We start from the raw sequence: 14,752 nt of genomic DNA on the forward strand, positions 1-14,752 counted from the left end.
AGGAGGTTCTCAGAGCATCAAGAAAGAGAAATGGGGCAGATGAGGTGTTTGATGTCAGCATGGGCAACGATCCCATTAATTTTCCAATCCAGAATATAGCCATGTGACTTTATGTAAGTGACTCCAGGTGTCCCTGTTAGTGTTCATGCAATTTGTATTTTAATATATCACAGTGGCTCAAAGGGCAGTTTTATGGAGGAAGACACGAAGGGGTTTGTTACCATAGGTATGAAATCCTCTCAGAGTTGATATCATTTCTGTTATCTTTCTTTTGTGCTGCTATGGATGGGACCCAGGGCCTCCAGCATGCTGGGCAAGTACTCTACCACTAGCAAAACCGCTAACTCTAGGGTTTAGATTGTCTGGGGAAAGTTCTGGGAGTCATTTTTGCACGTACTCAGTGGTCAGACTGCAGGTCCTCCTGGACTCGTGGGCTGCTCCTGGACTAGAGGAATATGCAAGCAGGTCAACTGATTATTGCAATAAGCTCCGTAAGCTACTTGTATCTCCGATTATAATGGCATTCCTTTATGGTAGAGCATGGCACAGTGACAAGTGCGGGACTGGGAAAGTTCTGGGAGTCATTTTTGCACGTACTCAGTGGTCAGACTGCAGGTCCTCCTGGACTCGTGGGCTGCTCCTGGACTAGAGGAATATGCAAGCAGGTCAACTGATTATTGCAATAAGCTCCGTAAGCTACTTGTATCTCCGATTATAATGGCATTCCTTTATGGTAGAGCATGGCACAGTGACAAGTGCGGGACTAAGTCAACTGAATGCCAAGCAAAGGGGCCCAGATTGTGAGTGACTTCGGAAGCCCTGGAGCTGTCTCTCTGCGCTGCGCATGGATGGGAACTCATCCACACTTACTCGTGTTTAAACTGCCATCCAGGCGTCTCTTTATGGTGGGTGTCTGTGGATACAGATAACCTGGGAGGGGCCCCTGTGAAACCCTTTGTCCTCAGTGCAACTGGGATCCTGAACTGGTTCTATAAAGAGAGTGGGAAGACAGGATGGGTATGCCCCAGGTCCGTGTTGGAAAAAGGGGAGCCGGGAAAGGAAGCCAAAGGGGAGCGCACACAGGCGAGGCTGGCTGTGGGCTCTCACTCGCTTTCTCAACAGGTAAGCAGTTATGTGTTCAGCACTACCTCTTCCTGGACATGGGCTTCAGGCATGAAACTGGACTTTTCACTACCTTTTCATTATGACACTTACTCATTTATGAATGCATGTATGTATGTATGTATGTATGTATGTATGTATGTACGTATGTATGCATGCCACGTGGAGGCCAGATGACAACTCGAAAGATTTGGATCTCTCCTTTTACCCTGTTGATCCTGGGGATTGAACTGAAGTGGTCAAGTTTTGTGGTAATTGCCTTTATTTATGGTAATTTGATTGACTGATTGATTGATTGGTTGTTATGCAGTGTGTGCACACAGGAGCACACATGCCACTGTGCACATGTGGAGATCAGGGGACAGTCTGAGGGAGTCAGTTCTCTTCTCCCGCTGTGTGGGTCCTGGAGATATAACTCAGGCTATGAAGCTTGGCAGAAAGTGACTTTACCTGCATCTTACAGACTGGAAGTTAGCTTTTTTATGTCTCAGTTTCCTCGTATTTAAAATGGACACATCAGTTTTAGAATTTACTCAGTTAGTACATGGAAGAGCATTAGAATGGGGCCTAATATAGTAAGCATGGGCACAACTGTAATTGCAGATCTATTTTTTCCCTCAGGAAGTTTCATATTGGGTGGATGGAGGTGGATTCGGGAGTAGCTGGGGGAGAAGTGGAAGGCGAGAATGGTCAAAATGCTTTGTATGTGTGTGTGACGTTTTCAAAGCATTAGTAAGATACATTGAAAAATAAAATTTTAATTTAAAAGGACAGTTTAATATTAATGACAAATTATTCAGCTCTAAACACTCTCTCATTGACTACCGTTCAAATTATTGGCAAAAAGGTAAAGCTTTGTCCTCTTTAATCTTTGCTTCTCAGGCCAATTACTTTTGCATTTGCGTCCACCTTTAAGACCTACTAGCTGACCACAGACCCCATCTTTTAAGATGAGTGACATCTTCAAGGTGGGAATTTATTTTGTGTGTATGAGTGTATTGCCTGCGTGTACGTAAGTACACCTGGGTCATGCAATGCCCGCGGACCCAGAAGAGGGCATCCGATCCCTGGTACTGGACTTAAGGATACTTGTGAACCGCCATGTGGGTGCTGAGAATCAAACCTGGGTCCATTGCAAGAGCAGTCAGTGTTCATAACCACTGAACCATCTCTCCAGCCTGAAGGTGGAAATTTTAACATAGTTCACCTTTACCCACCTTTGTCAGATGTTATCTAGACACCAGAACATAGTTTGTTTTTTTAATGGTGGTTCTACTTGGACACCCACAGTTAAGCAGTTGCCATCTTATAGCCCAATATACCAAGAGAGACAATTCCTCCCACGGTTGTTAGACAGAGGTTTATCACTTCTACGGAAGAGAAGTCATTAGCAAGCTTTCTTAAGTAGTGTGATGTGCAAAGCAAAAACTCTTTCTTAAATGAAAGATCAATGTTTATTACTGTAAAAGCCTAAAAATGAAATTATCAGAGATTGAGATAGAGAAATTAGCTAATCGTTACACCCTCATGATGGGAGAGGGAGGGCTGAAACTCAGGAGACAGTATTCCAACCCCTTCATCCACAGCAACCAAGCAGGAGACCTCAAAGGGTGTCCTGACCATAGCAATTCCAGCACTCAGCCTCAGAAGTTACCCTGACCAAGCACCCAACCAGAGTGGAGGGTACACGCTGAGATATGAATGGCTGGGTACACAGTGTTGGAATTATATATATTTTAATTTGGGCTTGAATGCTTTTTCTTCTGATTTGTCATTCATTTCCTCCCTCTCTCCATGCATCCGTTCATAATAAAGTAGTTATGGAGGCAGAAGATGTATGTGGTAATGAACTTGTCATACATGTCACCTGTACCCTCAACCCCAAGTCTGTGAGTGGGAGAAATAGATCAGATGGATGCTGAGAACACAGGGTGATGTGATGTGACACACAGAAGCATGAACAGACGTCAGTCTTAGAAGGGGGACACTGGTGGGCTGAACACTGGTCTTGATGGATGGTGGGTTGTAGGACTGGCTCCTAAGCTTGAAGATCCTGTCCAGGGAATGGACTCTGTGGTCTTCTGAGTTTGAGGTGGGAAGTGATCCTGTTCACATCTTGGTTCCTGCCCAGCTTGTGTGGACCATGGCTTGTAGGGAATGGACCAAGGGAACTATAAAAACACAATTCCTCTGATTTTCCCAGTTTCATATTGGAGTGGAAAGCCAGGTCTTTGTTGGGTGGATTTTCCTGAAGTCACTCAGGGATTTGAAGAGCAGACTGACTATTGCTAAGACCTCCTGGCTGTTCAAAGCTCTTTGTCTGACTACAAATACTTTCAACTTTTCCCTTTTGGTTTTCCTGAAAAAAAAAAAAAGTGTATTTCGTAAACTTTTTATGGTGAAATAATTTATTTCCGTATTTCTTTAGTATTCATCCTGTTGTGCAAAGGCAGCTAAGACAAAAGACACAGAGTCAACAGTGGTTAAAGGAAATGTCATGTGTTCGAGTCAAGGAGGTCTGTCTTTGGGTATCTTCAATTTTATTTTGTTGCCTGGGCAGATGAAGATGAGTCAGAGAGTTCTGGCTCTTGATGATGTCATAATGCAATAGAAAATCATGAAAAAGTAAAATAATATGAAGAAAGGAAAGGAATCTCTATTACCTGATCCATTAAAAGAGTCAGGGCAGTGTCTTTAAGGGTTGTTGGGAAGGATGTGAATTTGGTGTGTGAGGAAAAGGTGGCATTCCCATGGATATTTTAGGAATTCACGTGGTTCAGACATGTGGAGACGCCATGAGAGCGGGAAGAAAGCTTTTCAGAAACTCTGTGGGTGCGGAACTCTAGAGAGAGTACTGCAGATGTCTCCAACTGTGGTGTGTGTATAGGAAGTTGGCTTTAACATGCCAGTGCATATAAACAGGTATGCAGGATCAAAGAGTCAGCTGGTAAAGTGCTAGTAGACAGCCACGATGAACGGAGTGTGATCCCCAGAAGCCATGATGTGATGGTGCACCTAGAGCTGAGGAGGCAGAATGGACCAGAACCCCAGGACTCACTTGCCAGCCCATCTAGGCTATTTAGTGAGTCCAGGCCAGAGAGAGACTGTGTCTCAAAACCAGTAACAAGAAAGGTGAGTGTCTAAATTTGTGCTCTGGCTTCCACATGACCACATGCATCTTACATGTATAACTGAACACACATGTGGGTTTGAACACATATGACCACACATGTGAACTTGAGCACACATGTGTGAACCTAGACATGTACATGACCCTGAACACACATGAGCATACACACATAGACACACATACACACACACACACACACACACACACTAGAACCACCAGAGGCCAGAGTGAAGGAAAAGCTGCAGCATCCAGATGAACATAGACATTTTCCCACAGACTGTGGAGGATGCCCAGTTTTACCCAAGGAAAGGAGAGGTCCTTATCCAGTTGAAGTTTCTTTCCCCCTCAAATAAAAAGAAGTTGAACTGGAGAGATGCCTCAGTGGTTAAAAGTTAAAGCACTGGGTGCTCTTGCAGAGAACCCAAGTTCGGTTCCCAGTACCCACATGGTGACTAACAACTCCAGTTTCAGGGGATCTGACACCCTCTTCTGGCCTCTGAGGTTATTGCATGACATGGGTGCACTTATATGCATGCAGGCAATAATACACACATACATGTAAAATACAAATAAATTTAAAAAATAAGTTATTTCAGTGTGTGTGTTGTGTGTGTGTGTGTGTGTGTGTGTGTGTGTATGACATGGGTCTGTGGATGTGTGTCTACTCTTGTAGGCATGCCAGAGTAGGGCATGGGATGTTTCCTGTATGACTCACCAGCTTACTGCCTTGAGACAGGGTGTCTTACTGAGCCAGAAACTCAGGGTCTTGGCTGCCTGCCCATGGAGCGCCCAGGATCTGCCTATCTCCATTTGCCCCATGCTGGGGTTACAGGAATGTCTAGCCACACTTAGAGCTTTTTTATGCAGGTTCTGGGGTTCAAACTCAGGTCCTCCTGTTTGCCTGTCAAGCACCGCACCAAGCCATCGCTTCAGCCTTAACCCTGGGCTTCCTGAATGCCCATTTCTTAGGGTCTGCTTTTAAATTCTTTTAGTTCCTGTTCATTCAATCAATATGCATTCCTATTGTGTTTGATATCTTTTTGTCTTATCTTTGAATTTTTTTTAGGAAGGTCTGACTTAGAACTCACTAGGTAACCCCGTCTTGCTTTAACTCATCTCCTGCCTCAACGTCCTGCACGCTGGCATTCCATGCATGTGCTAACAAACCCAGTTCTGGATTTCAGTTCTAAGATATTAGCTGTTGTTTTCAGAAGGATAGCTATGAGTCAGCTACCATGTTTTCTAGTTAACTAAGAGCTGGAATTTGGTCAATACTTTTTCACCTAAAGTTGACTTTAAAAAACAAACAAACATTATGGAAAGAGGATTCATTTTGCGAACTGTGACACCGTTATCCAGCTGTGCAAAGTAAGTGCAGTGGAAGACCACCTTTGGTTCTTCACGGGTGATGATGAATAACAGGCTCTTATGGAGAGCATCCTGCAATTTGGTCCTATGGGAGTAGCCATGCCTGTGTTGATACTGGTTTCCATGGTAATCCTGTGAAATGATGTCATTACTGTTGTGGCGAGCTAGGACATGAAGATGGATCCCAGGAGGCTCATTCACCCTAATGTCATCTTGGAAAAGTGGCAGAACTGTTGTCACCCCCCAGGAACTGATTTCAAATGCTTCTCTTGCTTCTTCCTGTAGCTGCCTGGTTATGACTGGAAATATTTTCTACTTATCTTTCCTGTGTCAGGCACAGAGTCACTTTTAAAAACACAGACTAGTTTACGGAAGGCTGCATTCCAGAAACCAAATACTCACTGTGCTTTGCATGCCTGACTTCCAGTGTTTGGTATAAAAGAAAAATCGCCCTTTGTGGATAGCCGTGGTCTGATTTTATTCCGGCGATTGTCATCTTGAATTTCTAATAGAGCAGAAGCAACAGAAACCTTGTAATCTCTGAGAGGTGTCAGGATGTAGTTTTAAAAACCACCTTGATGTTACATTTCAGGCTTGGGAAAAATATATATACATATATGCATATGTGTATTGTTATGATACGTGGCATTTTCTGACCTGTCATGAGGGTGCTCACTTTCAAAATATCTATTTGTGGATGCTGGGGGGGGGGCGAGCGGGGGGTGTGGGGAGGCTGTTTGGAAGCATGTGGAGGTTAATATCGTGCACATGAAGCTTCAGCTTTGTCACCCCCTGTCAGAGTTGAGCAATCACTCTCCCAGCTCGCTGCCGGTCCCGCCTCCACACTGTTGCCTTAAATTGCTATGGAAATTAAATCGTGAGAGACACTCTTGCAAAAATGCCTCCTTCAGAACCTTCTTTACTTTGCCCTAGCCAATTTAGAATGGAAAAATGGAGCACATTTCCATGGACTTTAGAAAGGACCTGAGCTAGACCAACATCTCATCTCCAGCATCAAGCCATGGCAAAGGGTCGGAAATGCTGGGAGGAGAGCAAGTGTCATGCCTGTTGTAGGCTCCATTCTGTTCCTATGATAAAACACAGGACAAAGGCAACGTGGGAGCCAGGCGTGGCAGTGCACATCTTTAATCCCAGCACTCAAGAGGCAGAGAAAAGAGGAGCTCTATGAGAATGAGGCCAGCCTGGTCTACACAGCAAGTTTCAGGCCAGCTGGGGCTACAGGGAGACCCTGTCTCCAAACAAATAACAAAAAGCTCCCAGGGGAAGAAAGGGTTTATTTCTTCTTAAAGGTCACAGTCCATCCTTGAGGGAAGTTAGTGCAGGAGTCTGGAGGCAGAAGCACTGGGGGGGCGGGGGTACATGGGACACAGCTTGCTGTGTTCTTGCTTGGTTCTTTCCCTTTTGTTTACCTAGCCTTCTTCCACAGCCCAGGGCAATCTGTCCCAGGATGGTGCTGTTCTCAGTGGGCTGAGCCCTCCTGCATCCACAGATAATCAAGACAATTCTCCACATGCATACCCACAGCCAGTCTGATCTGGGCAACTTCTTGATGGTGGTTTCCCTCCTAGATGGTGCTAGTCTGAGTCAAGTGGACGGGGGCATTTATTAGCTCATGCTAGTCACTTTGCTATCTGCCTTCCACAGAATCATCCCATAAAGACAGCTATGCTGTAATGTGCCCATCTCACGTGACGTTGTCTCCTGATCACCTTCATGCATTATTTTCAGGGACTCCCCTTCCCTCCTCCACTGGATGATCGCAGGTTTAGCTGTCCGTTCTTAGAAGTGGTGTAGGTTCTCTGTATTCTTAAAACAAGCTAAACTCCAGTTCCTTCCAGCACACACTCTTCGGTTCCCACCCCGGCAGTGTGCTAGTGAGAAAGATCAGCCCCAAACGGATAGTTTCAGAATTCCAGTTCACTTTCCCCTAAGTCTCTTCCTGGATCCCGGCTCCAACCTCAGTCAGACAACCCGAGTCTGTTTCATTGTTTCTATTGGACTTTCAACCACAATATGATAAAAGCAGCTAATTTTTTTCCTTTCCAGAATTTCAAGATATACTTCTGTTCTGTCATTGGTAACATTGTTTAGAAGCATCTAGGACTTTGTCAAATGCCTACTGTCCAGTATAGCAATGGAGGTTTGGACTAATAGGTCACCACTGGTGCAGCCAGCAGTGGGGTCCAGAGTTTAAACACTTGCCATTTCACATCCGGGTTGCTTAAATTGAAATTGTAAACAAATGCCATATGTGGTTGAAACCACTCTTTTAACATTTATTTATTATTTATTTATTAATTTTGATAGTTGAACAATGAACAAGAATCCTGCGGGTCAAATTCTCTCTGAGAAGGATTTTTAATGATACTTATGGGCATAATGTCAGAAGAATAACAAAATAAAAAAATTTAAATATACTTTAGTTTGTAGGCAGAAAAGGCCTTCTGTAATAGTTCTGAATGGCCATAATCATGGTAGAATCACAGCTTTAATATAGTTACTTAGACTATTAGCCACAAAATTAGTTTCATACAAAATGTCCATCAGTGAATATTGACATCTGTTTGATGTAATTATTGTCTTATTCTTTGACTATGACAACTCCCTATCAGGAAGATTATCCATATTGAAGACCAGCACTGGTATTCTCCTTGTGTTTCCAGGATTTCCTTCCTTAGTAGATTTTATATTTACTCAAGCTACTACCAGAAAAGTTCTGAAATTAATGTTTTTCGTTTTTGGTGGAAATGGGGCAGAGATTATGTGCTGTCTGCTTTTGGCTTTTTTCATCATTAATTTTGTATCTTTAAGAAAATTGCTTTACCGTGCTAAACTTCAGTTTCTCTGTGAATTAAGTTGATAATATAAGAATTCTAAGGATTTATGTTCCGTGATTAATTTGTGATTCTATGTGGTACGGTTTTCCTTTGCCCAACAGTAGTTGTGCATACTATTATGAAATCATGATGATCGAATTGTGACCTATTCCATGGGTCGAGGGCTTCAGATTGCACCCATCAGAAAGTTCATGTAAAGAACAAATGGAATCAAAAACAGCAAGACATTCACAGTACTATAAAATAGAGACGAATTCTAAATACAGTGAGGATCGCTTCCTTGCATTGTGTATGTGTGTGTGTGTGTGTGTGTGTGTGTGTGTGTGTGTAAAATGAGCTCAACATTGTTTGTTTGCTTGTTTGTTTGAGACAGGGTCCCTGTAGTTCCAGTGACCCTGGAATTCACTGTGTAGACAAGGACAGCCTCAGTCTCACAGATATCGCCCTGCCTCCCAAGTGCTGGGTCTAAAGACGTGCAACACCATGCCCAGTTGAGCTCAACATCCTTTTTATAAATGCGGTTCACTCTATATTAAGCTGGGAGAACCGGATGTGCTTCCTTAAATTTGTTGCTTAAAGGCCAAAGTAAACTTTGCTGAGTTACATGCACAGATTTCTTATAGAAAATAAGTGATTTTGGACTTCATTATCTCCAAGGTTATTTTTGTTTCTAAAAAGTTTATGTTATGATTTTCAAGGATACATTTGTAGATTCTGTATACTGGAGCCAGGCACACTGTTAAAATCCCAGCCTCCCACAAGCCTCAGATCTGTGAACTTGGTTAAACTACGGGGTTGAGAGGTCCCTGGGCCTCAGTTTTTTTTTTTTAAACCAATATTTTATTTATTACTTTTATTTTATGTGTATGAGTGTATTGCCTGCATGGGTGGAAGTGCACCCATGTTGTGCAATGCCCATGGAGGTCAGAAGAGGGCATCGGATCCCCTGGAACTGGAGTTATGGATGATTGTTAGCCACCATGTAGGTGCTGGGAACTGAACCCAAGTCCTCTGCAAGAGCAGCCAGTGCTCTTAACTGTTGCTTTGCCCAACAGTAGTTGTGCACACCTATTCCATGGGTCAAAGGCTTTGGAATGCACCAAGCATCTCCAGCCCTCGGGTCTCGGGTTTTTATGATAGAACTTCAGCAGTTCAGCTTGGTGAACGCTGCACTCACAGTCTTGCTGAGAAGTGGCTTGGCCTTGCCCTGGGGTTTGGAGACTGTGGTCCTCCTCCATGTAGCTCTACTGCCCTAATCTGCTTTCAGATCTGAGAACAGAGAGCACAGAAGGGTGTTTTCTTCCAGAGTCCCCATGCGGTTATTCATAGATACAGAAAGGGATACAAAGTGTACCCCAGTCCCCCTAAAAGTCTCCTAGGGGTCGTTCTAGAATGAAAAGTTTCTAAGGGCAACAGACTCCTACTTTAGGCACCAGTACTTGTTACTATGTTGACAAAAGCCAAGGAAGGTTTATTTTGACTCAGTTCTAGGGAGATAGTTCATCATGGAGGGGAGGGCATGGTGGCAGGAGCAGGAAGCCACTGGTCACACTGCATCTGCGCTCAGGAAGCAGAGTGAACAGGAACTGAGTGGGCTACAAAGCCTCGAGGCCCAGCTCTTAAAGGTCCTACCACCTTCCCAAACAATGTGACTAGCTGAGGACCAAGTGTCCAAGCATGGGTGCCAGTGGGGGACCTCTGACATTCAAACCACAGCCGCACCCGCACTTTTCCTTCCTTCTTTCTCTCTGACTAAGCTGTTAGCTCTCAGATCTCAGCACAGATAAAGAATCAAACGAACTGTGACAGGCAGAATTGCTTCAGCTTCACAATCCTCTTCGGAACGGCACACACTAGCTCTGGTGCGTGGCTGTGCTCTAATATCTAGTGAGTGTTTATAACACTATTGTGCTGGTACGGAGAACACAGGGATCCCGAGGGACAATGGGAGGGAAAATAGCTTCTGCTTCAGGCTGTTCTGCCCTACCATGGCCTGGCTTCTCACAGGGAAAGCATTTCCTGAGTGTCATAACTTGACAAGAATTCTGTGTTCATCATTTCTGCTTTTTGTAAAATTTACTTGTCATCCATATGCCCTTGGATATAAATTGACATGTTCATTATGAGTAAATTCAGCAGCATAATGTCTGAATATACACACATACATGCACACAGACTGATTCACTAATTTTCCCCTTCCTCCTGGGAGACCCGCCCTCACTCAGGGTCTCTCGGTCCTCATGCGGATTGACAAAACAACGTAAGACATTCCACTTGGATTTTGCATAGTTTATATGACATCTGGGAAAGGGCGTGATTTACAAAGACATGGGTGCTCATAGGCTTATATTTGGAATGCCTGCCACCAGCTTGTCCCACCCCATGGTCTCCATCAGTTTTTCATGCGCCACCTAGGAGCCCCTGAGATGGGTACAGTGTCGGCATATGCTGTCTCGCCCTGCCATTCACGGAGCTCTATTCCAAAGATGGCGACTACCCCATTCACGGCTGTGCTCGAAAGTCCACACCCAAACACAAATCCTGTGGCCTCACAGCCACACAAAATGGAGAGAGTGCTGCCTCATGGTTTTCCTAGCGCATATATCTATATCCCCTCCCTTTAATGGGCTTGACTCCTTCTGCAGAGTGTGGAAAGGAGGTGGGACCATGGCTTGTCGTCATAGGGTCAGAGGAACTTCCAGATCACACAGGAACATACATACACACATACACTTATACACGTGAATGCACACATATACACATACACATGTAGACACATGCATGCACATATATACACATACACACATGTATGCACACACATATACACATGAACACACATACACAGACTTTGTAAACACAAATACGTACATACATCACATACATAACATGCATACACAGACACATGCAAACACACATACTACAAACACATACATGCATGCATACATACACACTTGAGTACATATATACACACATACACATGTAGACACATACACACAAGCACACCCAGATATATGCAAACATACACACATACCACAAACATACATATATATGCATACGCAGACACATGCAGACACATACACACACATACACGCATGGACTTTTCAGCTTCTGAGCCAAGCAGTTGCATCTGCTGCTGAGGGGAGCATCGCTTCTCAAGACCAACAATAAGCTTCAAGAATTTCCTTTTATTTCCTGGGGAGTTCCACTGCTGCATGCAGATCAAGCTGCCCTGAGCCTTCCGCGTCATGCTGTGTTCAAGGAAATGAGATGCCCTTTGTTACTCCTGGCTGTTGTGTTTCACTTCCTAATTGCTGTCCACATCCTTGCCTTCTGCAGTATCTGTTAGCAAAGCCCAGATGGCTGAAATATAATCAATAAAGATCACTCGAAACTTCCATTTCACATGCAAGTTTTTACTCAGAAGTGTACGACTACAAATCTGGCACAGTCGACCCACAGCCCAGATCTACCGTGTTGGAACAGTGCCACACAGGGTTCACCCCACAGTGGGGCAGTGGGTACTCTGAAAAGGAGGAGGAGGGGCAGCTGCTTTTGTGCAGATGTCCATTCGATGATAAAATTGTCAGCAGGAACACATTGTGAATCCGCTCAATTAAACAGCCATTTACTGAACACAGTCACCGGGTTAAACAGCAGCATGAAATGAAGACTATAACATAGCCGTTGTCTCTCGGTGGCCAGTACAAGCACAGGCCAGGAGGCCTGTAAGGTAAAGCTAGCCTCAAAGCCACCACAGAGGACAACATCTAAATGCTGGGGAGGACTTGGAGAAGGAATTTCAAACCTTATCCATTATTGACGTGAGTGTAAATTAGTAAAACTACTTTAGGTAGCATATGATACCTTGTTTGAACATACAGCAGACGTTACAGCTTAGCAATTCTGTTCCAAGTTATTTACTAAGATGAACAACATCGACAAAAAGTCTGGTAGAAGAATGTTCACGGCAGCTTCATGGGTCAAAGAGTCCTGCCTGGGAGAATGACTAAGTGGTGGGATGGATAAGCTCTGCCATCAAGGCAAAGGGACATGCTATGGAAACACCTAGTTAAATGAATCCCCTTGAAAATACTTTGTTGAGTGAACAAAGCCTTACACAGACGAATCTTGCCAGACTATTCTATTTCAGTGAAGATCAGAAGAGCTAAATACCCAGGAAGTAGTCACCAGAAGAGTCTCTCTGGGATTGGGTAGGACTGAGCAGATGTGCTCATGAAGGAGACGTATGGGGCAGTAAGGACAGAGTTGGGGTTATACAGATACAGCACTCTGTGACATCCTAGGACATAGACATGTGAGATTTGGGGTTTAATTGTAGATACATGTTATCTCAAAATAATGTGTGATGGTTAATATTGATAATGAAATTGGTAAGGTCTGTAAACACCCAAGAGGCAAGCCTGTGGGTCTGCCTGTAAGGGATTATCTAGATGAGCCTGATTGAAGTGGGAAGACCCACCCTACCTATGGGTGGCACCTTCCCATGGGATGAGGTCCTGGGCTGTGTAGAAAGGAGAAAGCAAGCTGAGCACCAGGACTCCCTGACTGCACATGCGGTGTGACCAGCTGCCTCCCACTCCTGCCACCATGCCTTCTCCCCATGATGGACTGCGCCCTCAAACGGAGCCAGAAGAAACCCTTTCTTCCCTAAGTGGCTTTCCTTGGATATTTGATCACAGCCAACAAGAAAGTAATTAATACATAGTGCAAACAAATATTGACCACTGGTGATGAAATATATGCAAAAAGTTTTAGGGGAAAGAAGTTCATACTGAAAAGCATAAAAATAAGGTGACCTTATCTAAGGATTCTGTGTGGGTAGCTTGAAAATACTTTGTTGAGTGAACAAAGCCTTACACAGACGAATCTTGCCAGACTATTCTATTTCAGTGAAGATCAGAAGAGCTAAATACCCAGGAAGTAGTCACCAGAAGAGTCTCTCTGGGATTGGGTAGGACTGAGCAGATGTGCTCATGAAGGAGACGTATGGGGCAGTAAGGACAGAGTTGGGGTTATACAGATACAGCACTCTGTGACATCCTAGGACATAGACATGTGAGATTTGGGGTTTAATTGTAGATACATGTTATCTCAAAATAATGTGTGATGGTTAATATTGATAATGAAATTGGTAAGGTCTGTAAACACCCAAGAGGCAAGCCTGTGGGTCTGCCTGTAAGGGATTATCTAGATGAGCCTGATTGAAGTGGGAAGACCCACCCTACCTATGGGTGGCACCTTCCCATGGGATGAGGTCCTGGGCTGTGTAGAAAGGAGAAAGCAAGCTGAGCACCAGGACTCCCTCTGCTTCCTGACTGCACATGCGGTGTGACCAGCTGCCTCCCACTCCTGCCACCATGCCTTCTCCCCATGATGGACTGCGCCCTCAAACGGAGCCAGAAGAAACCCTTTCTTCCCTAAGTGGCTTTCCTTGGATATTTGATCACAGCCAACAAGAAAGTAATTAATACATAGTGCAAACAAATATTGACCACTGGTGATGAAATATATGCAAAAAGTTTTAGGGGAAAGAAGTTCATACTGAAAAGCATAAAAATAAGGTGACCTTATCTAAGGATTCTGTGTGGGTAGAAATGTGAGAGAAATACATTGGATGTTAATGGAAGAACGCAGGGGATTTCACTGAAAAATTATTCTAGATGCACTGTATGTTTGAAACTTTTTATAATAAAATGTTCACATAAATAGAATGGAACGGAAATAATCCTATTTTTGCACCTACGTTGTTACAGCTCCAGGGGAACTGTACCATCACTACTGTTCCCTCCTTCAGTCTTTTCCTCTGTTGCTTTTATTTCCCTCAATTTATAAGTGTACTTAGTTTTCCCCCAACCGAAAAACGTCACCCTTCCAGCCAGTGATCTCTTCAAACTACATTTTGTTCTCTCATAGCCACTATTTTGTCACAGTGAGAGAATCTGAATTGCCTTCCTGCCAATTCCCCCTTCTCCAGCAGTTTGCAGTGTGTTCTTATTAATCAAAGCTGCTCTCTGTGGTTCCCCAGACCCACGTCATTGCAGGATCCAGGGTTCCTGTCTCAGCTCTGCTGCGTTTGAGGTGACAGCAACAGGCTGAGGCAGCTGGTTTGGCTCAGAACGTCATTACAGCTACAGAATGGCATCATGCCCCGTACTCTGCATCCTGTGGCAGATGAACCAATAGCCGAAGTCTGTGGAAACCCCACTGTAACATCTCCTAGGACCAGTCTTCCTTTTTCTCTACACCTGACCGG

The sequence above is a fragment of the Nannospalax galili genome, unplaced genomic scaffold (genome assembly GCF_000622305.1).
Source record: "Nannospalax galili isolate Female #2095 unplaced genomic scaffold, S.galili_v1.0 scaffold179, whole genome shotgun sequence".
Taxonomy (NCBI): Eukaryota; Metazoa; Chordata; class Mammalia; order Rodentia; family Spalacidae; genus Nannospalax; species Nannospalax galili.